The sequence below is a fragment of the Kogia breviceps genome, chromosome 9 (genome assembly GCF_026419965.1).
Source record: "Kogia breviceps isolate mKogBre1 chromosome 9, mKogBre1 haplotype 1, whole genome shotgun sequence".
NCBI lineage: Eukaryota > Metazoa > Chordata > Mammalia > Artiodactyla > Physeteridae > Kogia > Kogia breviceps.
The window spans coordinates 41812443-41825899 of record NC_081318.1 but is presented as its reverse complement, the minus strand read 5'-3'; the positions used below and the strand labels follow the sequence as shown (position 1 = coordinate 41825899).

General features: G+C 38.3%; 1 protein-coding gene across 1 annotated transcript in view; it reads left to right on the top strand.

Annotated features, from left to right (window-relative positions):
* The window catches only part of LOC131762256 (serine/threonine-protein kinase MARK2-like), a 120785-nt gene that overhangs the window by 42158 nt on the left and 65170 nt on the right, over positions 1-13457 (top strand). The gene's annotated exons all lie outside the window — the stretch shown is intronic.

The window sequence follows — 13457 nt, the reverse complement described above, 5'->3', positions numbered from 1 at the left end:
GCCCATTTTTGGATTGGGTTGTTTAGATTTTTAATATTGAGCTGCATGAGTTGTTTATATATTTTGGAGATTAATCCTTTGTCTGTTGATTTGTTCGCAAATATTTTCTCCCATTCTGAGGGTTGTATTTTCGTCTTGTTTATGGTTTCCTTTGCTGTGCAAAAGCTTTGAAGTGTCATTAGGTCCTATTTGTTTATTTTTGTTTTTATATCTATTACTCTAGGAGGTGGATCAAAAGAGATCTTGCTGTGATTTATGTCAAAGAGTGTTCTTCCTATGTTTTCCTCTAAAAGTTTTATAGTGTCCAGTCTTACATTTAGGTCTTGAATCCATTTTGAGTTTATTTTTGTGTATGGTGTTAGGGAGTATTCTAATGCCATTCTTCTACATGTAGCTGTCCAGTTTTCCCAGCACCATTTATTGAAGAGGCTGTCTTTTCTCCATTGTATATCCTTGCCTCCTTTATCATAGATTACTTGACCATAGGTGCCTGGATTTATCTCTGGGCTTTCTATCTTGTTCCATTGATCTATGTTTCTGTTTTTGTGCCAGTACCATATTGTCTTTTTTTTTTGCTTTTTAAACATCTTTATTGGAGTATAATTGCTTAACAGTGGTGTGTTAGTTTCTACTTTATAACAAAGTGAATCAGTTTTACATATACATATGTCCCCATATCTCTTCTGTCTTGCATCACCGTCCCTCCCACCCTCCCTATCCCCCCCTTCTAGGTGGTCACAAAGCACCAAGCTGATCTCCCTTTGCTATGTGGCTGTTTCCCGCTGACTATCTATTTTATGTTTGGTAGTATATATATGTCCATGCTACTCTCTCACTTTGTCCCACCTTACCCTTCCCCCTCCCCATATCCTCAAGTCCATTCTCTGGGAGGTCTGTGTCTTTGTTCCCATCTTGCCCCTAGGCTTTTCATGACCACTTTATTTTTTTTTTTTTTTAGATTCCATATATATGTGTTAGCATATGGTATTTGTTTTTCTCTTTCTGACTTACTTCACTCTGTATGACAGACTCTAGGTCCATGCACCTCACTACAAATAACTCAATTTCATTTCTTTTTATGGCTGAGTAATATTCCATTGTATATATGTGCCACATCTTCTTTATCCATTCATCTATCAATGGACATTAAGGTTGCTTCCATGTCCTAGATAGTAAATACAGCTGCAATGAACATTGGGGTGCATGTGTCTTTTTGAATTATGGTTTTCTCAGGGTATATGCCCAGTAGTGGGATTGCTGGATCATATGGTACTTCTAGTTTTAGTTTTTTAAGGAACCTCCATACTGTTCTCCATAGTGGCTGAATTAATTTACATTCCCACCAACAGTGCAAGAGGGTTCCCTTGTCTCCACATCCTCTCCAGAATTTATTGTTTGTAGATTTTTTTCTTTTCTTTTCTTTTTATTTTTTTTTTTGTAGTACGCAGGCCTCTTACTGTTGTGGTCTCCCCCATTGCAGAGCACAGGCTCTGGACGCGCAGGCTCAGTAGCCATGGCTCACGGGCCCAGCTGCTCCATGGCATGTGGGATCTTCCCGGACCGGGGCACAAACCCGTGACCCCTGCATCAGCAGGAGGACTCTCAACCACTGCGCCCTGTTTGTACATTTTTTGATGATGGCCATTCTGACTGGTGTGAGGTGATACCTCATTGTAGTTATGATTTGCATCTCTCTAATGATTAGTGATGTTGAGCATCCTTTCATGTTTGTTTGCACACTGTATATCTTCTTTGGAGAAATGTCTGTTTAGCTCTTCTACCCATTTTTGGATTTGGTTGTTTGTTTTTTTGATATTGAGCTGCATGACCTGCTTGTAAAGTTTGGAGATTAATCCTTTGTCAGTTGCTTCATTTGAAAATATTTTCTCCCATTCTGAGGGCTGTTTTTTCGTCTTGTTTATGGTTTCCTTTGCGGTGCAAAAGCTTTGAAGTTTCTTTAGGTCCCATTTGTTTATTTTTATTTCCATTTCTCTAGGAGGTGGGTCAAAAAGGATCTTGCTGTGATTTATGTCAAAGAGTGTTCTGCCTATGTTTTCCTCTAAGAGTTTGATAGTGTCTGGACTTACATTTAGCTCTTTAAACCATGTTGAGTTTATTTTTGTGTATGGTGTTAAAGAGTGTTCTAATTTCATTCTTTTACATCTAGCTGTCCAGTTTTCCCAGCACCACTTGTTGAAGAGGCTGTCTTTTCTCCATTGTATAATCTTGCCTCCTTTATCAAGAATAAGGTCACCATATGTGCGAGGGTTTATCTCTGGGCTTTCTATCCTGTTCCATTGATCTATATTTCGGTTTTTGTGCCAGTACCATACTGTCTTGATTACTGTCACTTTGTAGTATAGTCTGAAGTCAAGGAGCCTGATTCCTCCAGCTCCGTTTCTCTTTCTCAAGATTGCTTTGGCTATTCGGGGTCTTTTGTGTTTCCATACAAATTGTGAAATTTTTATTCTAGTTCTGTGAGAAATGCCATTCGTAGTTTGATAGGGATAGCATTGAATCTGTAGATTGCTTTGGGTAGTAGAGTCATTTTCACAATGTTGATTCTTCCAATCCAAGAACATGGTATATCTCTCCATCTGTTTGTATCATCTTTAATTTCTTTCATCAGTGTCATAATTTTTTGCATACAGGTCTTTTGTGTCCTTAGGTAGGTTTATTCCTAGATATTTTATTCTTTATGTTGCATGGTAAATGGCAGTGTTTCCTTAATTTCTCTTTCAGGTTTTTCATCATTAGTGTATAGGAATGCAAGAGATTTCTGTGCATTAATTTTGTATCCTGCTACTTTACCAAATTCATTGATTAGCTCTAGTAGTTTTCTGGTAGCATCTTTAGGATTCTTTATGTATAGTATAATGTCATCTGCAAACAGTGACAGCTTTATTTCTTCTTTTCCGACTTGGATTCCTTTTATTTCTTTTTCTTTTCTAATTGCTGTGGCTAAAAATACCAAAACTATGTTGAATAAGAGTGGTGAGAGTGGGCAACCTTGTCTTGTTCCTGATCTTAGTGGAAATGGTTTCAGTTTTTCACCATTGAGGATGATGTTGGCTGTGGGGTTGTCATATATGGCCTTTATTATGTTGAGGAAAGTTCCCTCTCTGCCTGCTTTCTGGAGGGTTTTTATCGTAAACTGGTGTTGAATTTTGTCGAAAGTTTTCTCTGCATCTATTGAGATGATCATATGGTTTTTCTCCTTCAGTTTGTTAATACGGTGTATCACATTGATTGATCTGCATATACTGAAGAATCCTTGCATTCCTGGGAGAAACCCCACTTGATCATGGCATATGATCCTTTTAATGTGCTGTTGGATTCTGTTTGCTAGTATTTTGTTGAGGATTTTTGCATCTGTGTTCATCAGTGATATTGGTCTGCAGTTTTCTTTTTTTGTGACATCTTTGTCTGGTTTTGGTATCAGGGTGATGATGGCCTCATAGAATGAGTGTGGGAGTGTTCCTCCCTCTGCTATATTTTGGAAGAGTTTGAGAAGGATAGGTGTTAGCTCTTCTCTAAATGTTTGATAGAATTCGCCTGTGAAGCCATCTGGTCCTGGGTTTGTTGGAAGATTTTTAATTACAGTTTCAATTTCAGTGCTTGTGATTGGTCTGTTCTTATTTTCTATTTCTTCCTGGTTCAGTCTCAGAAGATTGTGCACTTCTAAGAATTTGTCCATTTCTTCCAGATTGTCCATTTTATTGGCATATCGTTGCTTGTCGTAATCTTTCATGATCCTTTGTATTTGTGGTGTCAGTTGTTACTTCTCCTTTTTCATTTTTAATTCTACTGATTTGAGTCTTCTCCCTTTTTTTCTTGGTGAGTCTGGCCAATAGTTTATCAATTTTGTTTATCTTCTCAAAGAACCAGGTTTTAGTTTTATTGATCTTTGCTATCGTTTCCTTCATTTATTTCTGATCTTATTTTAACAATTTCTTTCCTTCTGCTAACTTTGGGGTTTTTCTGTTCTTCTTTCTCTATTTGCTTTAGGTGTAAGGTTAGATTGTTTATTTGAGAGTTTTCTTGTTTCTTAAGGTAGGATTGTATTGCTATAAATTTCCCTCTTTGAACTGCTTTTGCTGCATCCCATAAGTTTTGGGTTGTCATGTTTTCATTATCATTTGTTTCTAGGTATTTTTTATTTCCTTTTTGATTTCTTCAGTGATCTCTTGGTTGTTAAGTAGTGTATTGTTTAGCCTCCGTGAGTTTGTATTTTTTACAGATTTTTCCTGGAATTGATATCTAGTCTCATAGCACTGTGGTCAGAAAAGATACTTGATATGATTTCAATTTTCTTAGATTTACCAAGGCTTGATTTGTGACCCAAGATATGATCTATCCTGGAGAATGTTCCATGAGCACTTGGGAAGAATGTGTATTCTGTTGTTTTTGGATGGAATGTCCTATAGATATCAATTAAGTACATCTTGTTTAATGTATCACTTAAAGCTTGTATTTCCTTATTTATTTTCATTTTGAATGATCTGTCTATTGGTGAAAGTGAGGTGTTAAAGTCCCCTACCATGATTGTGTTACTGTCGATTTCCCCTTTTATGGCTGTTAGTATTTGCCTTATGTATTGAGGTGCTCCTATGTTGGGTGCATAAATATTTACAATTGTTATATCCTCTTCTTGCCTTGATCCCTTGATCATTATGTAGTGTCCTTCTTTGTCTCTTGTAATAGTCTTTGTTTTAAAGTCTATTTTGTCTGATATGAGAATTTCTACTCCAGCTTTCTTTTGATTTCCATTTGCATAGAATATCTTTTTCCATCCCCTCACTTTCAATCTGTATGTGTCCCTAGGCCTGAGGTGGGTCTCTTGTAGACAGCATATATATGGGTCTGGTTTTTGTATCCATTCAACGAGCCTGTGTCTTTTGGTTGGAGCATTTAATCCATTCACGTTTAAGGTAATTATTAATATCTATGTTCCTGTTACCATTTTCTTAATTTTTTCGGATTTGTTCTTGTAGGTCTTTTCCCTCTCTTGTGTTTCTTGCCTAGAGAAGTTCCTTTAGCATTTGTTGTAAAGGTGGTTTGGAGGTGCTGAATTCTCTTAGCTTTTGCTTGTCTGTAAAGGTTTTAATTTCTCCATCAAATCTGAATGAGATCCTTGCTGGGTAGAGTAATCTTGGTTGGAGGTTTTTTTCCTTCATCACTTTAAATATGTCCTGCCATTCCCTTCTGGCTTGCAGATTTTGTGCTGAAAGATCAGCTGTTAACCTTATGGGGATTCCATTGTGTGTTATTTGCTGTTTTTCCCTTGCTGATTTTAATATTTTTTCTTTGTATTTAATTTTTGATAGTTTCATTAATATGTGTCTTGGTGTGTTTCTCCTTGGATTTATCCTGTATGGGACTCTCTGTGCTTCCTGGACTTGATTAACTATTTCCTTTCCCATATTCGGGAAGTTTTCAACTATAATCTCTTCAAATATTTTCTCAGTCCCTTTCTTTTTCTCTTCTTCTTCTGGGACCCCTATAATTCAAATGTTGCTGCATTTAATGTTGTCCCAGAGGTCTCTGAGACTGTCCTCAATTCTTTTCATTCTTTTTTCTTTATTTTGCTCTGCAGTAGTTATTTCTACCATTTTATCTTCCAGGTCACTTATCCCTTCTTCTGCCTCAGTTATTCTGCTATTGATCCCTTCTAGAGAATTTTTAATTTCATTTATTGTGTTGTTCATCTCTGTTTGTTTGCTCTTATTTCTTCTAGGTCCTTGTTAAACATTTCTTGTATTTTCTCCATTCTATTTCCAAGATTTTGGATCATCTTTACTATCATTATTCTGAATTCATTTTCAGGTAGACTGCCTATTTCCTCTTCATTTGTTAGGTCTGGTGGGTTTTTGCCTTGCTCCTTCATCTGCTGTGTGTTTCTCTGTCTTCTTATTTTGCTTAACTTACTGTGTTTGGGGTCTCCTTTTCGCAGGCTGCAAGTTCATAGTTTCCATTGTTTTTTGTGTCTGTCCCCAGTGGCTAAGGTTGGTTCAGTGTGTTGTGTAGGCTTCCTGGTGGAGGGGACTAGTGCCTTTGTTCTGGTGGATGAGGCTGGATCTTGTATTTCTGGTGGGCAGGTCCACATCTGGTGGTGTGTTTGGGGGTGTCTGTGGCCTTATTATAATTTTATGCAGCCTCTGTGCTAATGGATGGGGTTGTGTTCCTGTCTTGCTAGTTGTTTGGCATAGGGTGTCTAGCACTGTAGCTTGCTGGTCATTGAGTGGAGCTCAATATATCTGGGAGATTTTCACCATTTGATGTTACGTGGAGCTGGGAGGTCTCTTATGGACCAGTGTCCTGAACTTGGCTCTCCCACCTCAGAGGCCCTGTGCTGATGCCTGGCTGGAGCACCAAGAACCTGTCATCCACACGGCTTTAAGCCATGCATGGTCATCAGCACGATGCTGTGAAGACAGGATCAGCAATGAGAGATGAAGTGCCTCAACTCTGGCAAGGAGTTGCTGCTCCAATGCGACTATAGGTCAGAGGAGGAGACGTGTCCCCTGGGGAGTGTGTGCTGTCATGTGTAGTTTCTGGAAACTGCCAGGCCAGCCTTGTTCCCACACTATGAGGACCTGCTAGTGTTGGAGGGTCTCCTACAGAGGCGGGGGTGGGGGGTGGGGCTGTGTCTCATCATGAGGACGAGGACACTGGCAGCAGAAGTTCTAGTACTGTATTGTCTTGATTACTGTGGCTTTATAGCTGAAGTCAGGAAGTCTCATTCCTCCAGGTCCGTTTTTTTCCCTCCAGACTGCTTTGGCTATACAGGGTCTTTTGTGTCTTCATACAAATTTTAAGATACTTTGTTCTAGTTCCGTAAAAAATGCCATTGGTAATTTGATAGGGATTGCATTGGATCTGTAGATTGCTTTGGGTAGTAGAGTCATTTTCACAATATTGATTCTTCCAATCCAAGAACATGGTATATCTCTCCATCTGTTTGTATCATCTTTAATTTCTTTCATCAGTGTCTTATAGTTTTCTGCATACAGGTCTTTTGTCTTCCTACATAGGTTTATTCCTAGCTGTTTTATTTTTTTTGTTGCAATGATAAATGGCAGTGTTTCCTTAATTTCTCTTTCAGGTTTTTCATCATTAGTGTATAAGAATGCAAGAGATTTCTGTGCATTAAGTTTGTATCCTGCAACTTTACCAGATTCATTGATTAGCTCTAGTAGTTTCCTGGTAGCATCTTTAGGGTTCTCTAAGTATAGTATCATGTCATCTGCAAACAGTGACAGTTTTACTTCTTCTTTTCCAAATTGTATTCCTTTTATTTCTTTTTCTTCTCTGATTGCCATGGCTAGGACTTCCAAAACTATGTTGAATAATAGTGGCAAGAGTGGACATCCTTGTCTTGTTCCTGATCTTAGAGGAAATGCTTTCAGTTTTTCACCATTGAGAATGATGTTGGCTGTGGGTTTGTCATATATGGCCTTTATTATGTTGAGGTAGGTTCCCTCTATGCCCACTTTCTGAAGAGTTTTATTCATAAATGGGTGTTGAATTTTGTCAAAAGCATTTTCTGCATCTGTTGAGATGATCATGTGGTTTTTCGTCTTCAATTTGTTAATATGGTGTATCACATTGATTCATTTGTGTATATTGAAGAATCCTTGCATCCCTGGGATAAATCTCACTTGATCATGGTGTATGATCCTTTTAATGTGCTGTTGGATTCTGTTTGCTAGTATTTTGTTAAGGGTTTTTGCATCTGTATTCATCAGTGGTATTGGTCTGTAATTTTCTTTTTTTCTAGTATCTTTGTCTGGTTTTGGTATCAGGGTGATGATGGCCTCATAGAATGAGTTTGGGAGTGTTCCTTCCTTTGTAATTTTTTGGAAGAGTTTGAGAAGGATGATGTTAGCTCTTCTCTAAATGTTTGATAGAATTCACCTGTGAAGCCATCTGGTCCTGGACTTTTGTTTGCTGGAAGATTTTTAATCACAGTTTCAATTACATTACTTGTGATTGGTCTGTTCATATTTTCTATTTCTTCCTGGTTCAGTCTTGGAAGGTTATACCTTTCTAAGAATTTGTCCATTTCTTCCAGGTTGTCCATTTTATTGGCATAGAGTTGCTTGTAGTAGTCTCTTAGGATGCTTTGTATTCCTGTGGTGTGTGTTGTAACTTCTCCTTTTTCATCTCTAATTTTATTGATTTGAGTCCTCTCCCTCTTTTTCTTGATGAATCTGGCTAATGGTTTATCAATTTTGTTTATCTTCTCAAAGAACCAGCTTTTAGTTTTATTGATCTTTGCTATTGTTTTCTTTGTTTCTATTTCATTTATTTCTGTTCTGATCTTTATGATCTCTTTCCTTCTGCTAACTTTGGGTTTTGTTTGTTTTTCTTTCTCTAGTTCTTTGAGGTGTAAGGTTAGATTGTTTATTTGAGATTTTTCTTGTTTCTTGAGGTAGGCTTGTATAGCTATAAACTTCCCTCTTAGAACTGCTTTTGCTGCTTCCCATACGTTTTGGATCATTGTGTTTTCATTGTCATTTCTCTTTAAGTATTTTTTGATTTCCTCTTTGGTTTCTTCCATGATCTCTTGGGTTTTTACTAACGTATTGTTTAGCCTCCATGTGTTTGTGATTTTTACATTTTTTTTCCTGTAATTCATTTCTAATCTCATAGCATTGTGGTTAGAAAAGATGCTTGATATGATTTCAATTTTCTTAAGTTTACTGAGCCTTGATTTATGACCCAAGTTATGATCTATCCTGGAGAATGTTCCGTGCACACTTGAGAAGAAAGTGTAATCTGCTGTTTTGGGATGGAATGTCCTATAAATATCAATTAAATCTATCTGGTCTGTTGTGTCATTTAAAGCTTCTGTTTCCTTATTTATTTTCGTTTTGGATGATCTGTCCGTTGGTGTAAGTGAGGTGTTAAAGTCCCTCAGTATTATTGTGTTACTGTCAATTTCCTCTTTTATAGCTGTTAGCAGTTGCCTTATGTATTGAGGTGCTCTTATTTTGGGTGCATATATGTTTATAATTGTTATATCTTCTTCTTAGATTGATCCCCTGATCATTATGTAGTATCCCTCCTTGTCTCTTGTAACATTCTTTATTTTAAAGTCCATTTTATCTGATATGAGTATTGCTACTCCAACTTTCCTTTGATTTCCATTTGCATGGAAGATCTTTTTTCATCCCCTCGGTTTCAGTCTGAATGTGTCCCTAGGTCTGAAGTGGGTCTCTTGTAGACAGCATATATATGGGTCTGGTTTTTGTATCCATTCAACGAGCCTGTGTCTTTTGGTTGGAGCATTTAATCCATTCACGTTTAAGGTAATTATTGATATCTATGTTCCTGTTACCATTTTCTTAATTCTTTTGGGTGTTTTTTGTAGGTCCTTTTCTTCTCTTGTGTTTCCCACTTAGAGAAGTTCCTTTAGCATTTGTTGTAAAGGTGGTTTGGAGGTGCTGAATTATCTTAGCTTTTGTTTGTCTGTAAAGCTTTTGATTTTTTCATCGAATCTGAATGAGATCCTTGCCTGGTAGAGTAATCTTGGTTGTAGGTTCTTCACTTTCATCACTTTAAGTATATCATGCCACTCCCTTCTGGGTTGTAGAGTTTCTGCTGAGAAATCAGCTGTTAATCTTATGGGAGTTCCCTTGTATGTTATTTGTCATTTTTCCCTAGCTGCTTTTAATAATTTTTCTTTGTCTTTAATTTTTGCCAATTTGATTACTATGTGTCTCGGCATGTTTCTCCTTGGGTTTATCCTGTATGGGACTCTCTGTGCTTCCTGGAGTTGGGTGGCTCTTTCCTTTCCCATATTAAGGAAGTTTTCGACTATAATCTCTTCAAATATTTTCTCTGGTCCTTTCTCTGTCTGTTCTCCTTCTGGGACCCCTATAATGTAAATGTTGTTGTGTTTAATGTTGTCCCAGAGGTCTCTTAGTCTGTCTTCATTTCTTTTCATTCTTTTATTCTTTATTCTGTTCTGCAGCAGTGAATTCCACCATTCTGTCTTCCAGGTCACTTATCCATTCTTCTGCCTCAGTTATTTTGCTATTTTTTCCTTCTAGTATATTTTTCATTTCAGTTATTGTATTGTTCATCTCTGTTTGTTTGTTCTTTAATTCTTCTAGGTCTTTGTTAAACATTTCTTGTATCCTCTCGGTCTTTGCCTCCATTCTTTTTCCAAGGTCCTGAATCATCTTCGCTATCATTATTCTGAATTCTTTTTCTGGAAGGTTGCCTAGCTCCACTGCATTTAGTTGCTTTTCTGGGGTTTTATCTTGTTCCTTCATCTGGTACATAGCCCTATGCCTTTTCATCTTGTCTGTCTTTCTGTGAATGTGGTTTTTATTCCACAGGCTTCAGGATTGTAGTTCTTCTTGCTTCTGCTCAATAAGTTATTTGATAGATTTAACATACAGTACTGGACACAGAAGAAGAAAATTAGTAAACCTGCTAGTGTTGGAGGGTCTCCTGCAGAGGCAGGGGGTGGCTGTGGCTCACTGTGGGGACAAGGACACTGGCAGCAGAAGGTCTGGGAAGTACTCCTTGTCGTGAGCCCGCCAGGTGAACATTTCTTAATCACTGCTCACATCATGAAATAGAGCTTTGCCAGTCTCCCCAAAAGCTTCTGCACATCCTCTCAACTCATTCCCATCCCTTGAAAGTAATCACTGTCTTGACTTTTAAAGTTATCATTTCCTGGTGTTTCTTTATAGTTCTCTTGCCTGTTCGTGCATTCCTAGTCTCTGTAGTTTCATCTTGCCATTTGTTGAAAACATTGATTACGTCTTTAAGTCCCATCAGGTTCATAGTCCCATTCCTCTAAGGTCGAGGGGCACATAATCTGAAGTTTCTCACCGTCTGGATTTTGCTGATTGCATACTCAGGGTGCAGTTCAACATGTTCCTTTGTGCTCTGTATTTCATGAAAGTTGGCAGCTGAAATCAGAGGTTTGTTTCATGAGTCTCATTTCCAATCCATTTGGCAAGACTATAGGTGGTGGTGTGTTCTTTCATCAGAAAGCACATAATGTCTGGTTTTCTCTCCCTTCCTCTGCCCTCCTCCCTTTCCCCCTCCCCGCTTGTCTCCTCCTCCTCCTTCTCTGTCTTTCTCTCTCCCCCTCCCTCCCTCCCTCCCTTCATGCTGTTGGCCACTGTTGATGTTCATGTTCAGTGTCTGGATCCATTAATTAATTAGGGACTGAAAAAATGGTGACAGTCTAATTCTAACATTTCTTATTTATTCAATTGTTGAACTACTGTAGGAAGAGATGCTTTCCCTTATCTACAATTTGGTTACCTGGTGGTACCCTTCATACAGGGAAGGCAAGATAAATGTTTCATTCTTTCCTTTATTTAGCACTTTTAAAGATAATGAATTACTTCTCTATCATACTCTCCAGGTGACCACCTACTTTAAAAAATATTATGAACTCACATATTAAAGTATGTTAGATGAGCTTTAGTCTATTGGAATTATTATTCTTGCTGAAGCTGAAATTGCTTATCTTTGGCCAGAGGGAACCTCTTCAAGTTGGCCAGCAAGGGTCCTTCCACCCAGTGAGGGGCTCCCTTCTCTCCTTCTCTAATCTGAATATAAATCTTATTCTCCCCTCCTTTTGCTCCTGGGACTATTGAGTGTATATTTGAAGATATCCCTTCCCTTTAGCACTATTTCTATCTCTGGCTGTGAACTTTCTAACAATGAAACACGTCAACATACCTATAGAATGCACCTTTCTATTGCCAAAAGTATCTGAATTTACTTCATAAAAAGTGGGGGTTGGGACTTCCCTGGTGGCTCAGTGGTTAAGAATCCACCTGCCAATGCAGGGGACACGGGTTCGAGCCCTGGTCTAGGAGGATTCCACATGCCATGGAGCAACTAGGCCCGTGCGCCACAACTACTAAGCTTGCGTGTCACAACTGCTGAAGCCCTTGCACCTAGAGCTTGTGCTCCGTAATGAGAGGCCACTGCAATGGGAAGGCAGTGCACCACAATGAAAGAGTAGCCTCTACTCGCCTCAACTAAAGAAAGCCCACGTGCAGCAACGGGGACCCAACAGAGCAATCAATCAATCAATCAATCAATCCGTTTTTCTTTAAAAAGTGGGGGTCAGCTGTCACAGCTAACAGGAGCCTAAGAAGACATGACAACTAAATGTAACATAGTATCCGGGATGGGATATTAGGTAAAACTAAGAAAATAGGATCAAAGTATGGACTTTGGTTACTAACAGTGTAATAATCATTAATTGTAACAAATGTACCATTCTATATGATGTTAGATGTTAATTAAAGGAAACTGGGTATGGGGTGTATAGGAACTCCCTGTACTACTTTTGCAATTTTTCTGTAAATCTAAAACTTCTCTAAAATGAAACGTTTCCTTAAAAGAAAAAAAAAAAAAGAAAGAAATGGAAGTCTAGGTAGCTTTGTAGGCACATTTCCATTGTGCAGAGCCAGGGAAACTCGCCACCAGATTGAACACGCAGATCACAAAGAGATGCAGAGGAAACAGACTGGTTAGGTGAATGGGAAAATCTCCTAAAGGAGCTGAATTATGAACAAAGTCTCAAATTTGAGAGTTAGGGGGTAGGGTGTAAGTTAACCAAGGCAAATCAAACATATATATTTATCTCTTCTTTCTTGGAGACCTTTTAAATGACAGTAAAGAATTTTTAAAGGGTAAACCCAAAGAACAAAAAGAATGGAAGGGTAGGGGAATAGCAGAAAAATAAGATCAACCAAGTTTTGGAAGCTGAGGGGTAGTCAGTCGTTTGGGTGAGGGGAAATTGCTTCAACAGAGAAGAGAAATTCAAACCCCAGTGTTGCTGAGGGGATGCTAACAAAGGGCCGAGGGAGGAAACCAAGAGAGAGTTAAGACATCGGCTCCAGGAAACCGAGGCTCTAACATAGGGCAGCACGTAAGAGGAGTCCCCAGGGAGAGTACTGTGTAGCAGGTGTGAGAGCCACAGTGTGGATGTGGGAACAGGAGGTAGAGGGCTCCAGGGAAAACTCCTGAAATCACAAAAAGAAGAAGAAGCATTTATTAACTCTAGGAAATTTGTTTGAAGTACAAGAGAAGAAATGACCATATTGTTCTCCTTGTCTCAGTTGTGAAAGATACTGGCAATTATATAGTAGAAATGCTGAATACTGATCTTTAAAAATTGTACTATAATTTATCAGGAGATTGGGGGAGGGTAAAAGTGTGTGAAGAGAGTATAAGAGAATTCCATTTTTATCTTGCAGAGTAAAAAGTCAAGAGAGGATTCATAAAAGTGAAAAATTATTTTCACTTAAAAAAAGATTTTTAAAGAAAGAGACAGGTGGAAGAGTGGAGAGTTAAAGTCTATTACCCCAAAGTTATGGGCTGAGTTGTGTCCCCCTCCCAAAATTCATATGTTGAAGTCCTATCTCCCAGTACCTCAGAAATGACTGTAATTAGAGACACGGCCTTTA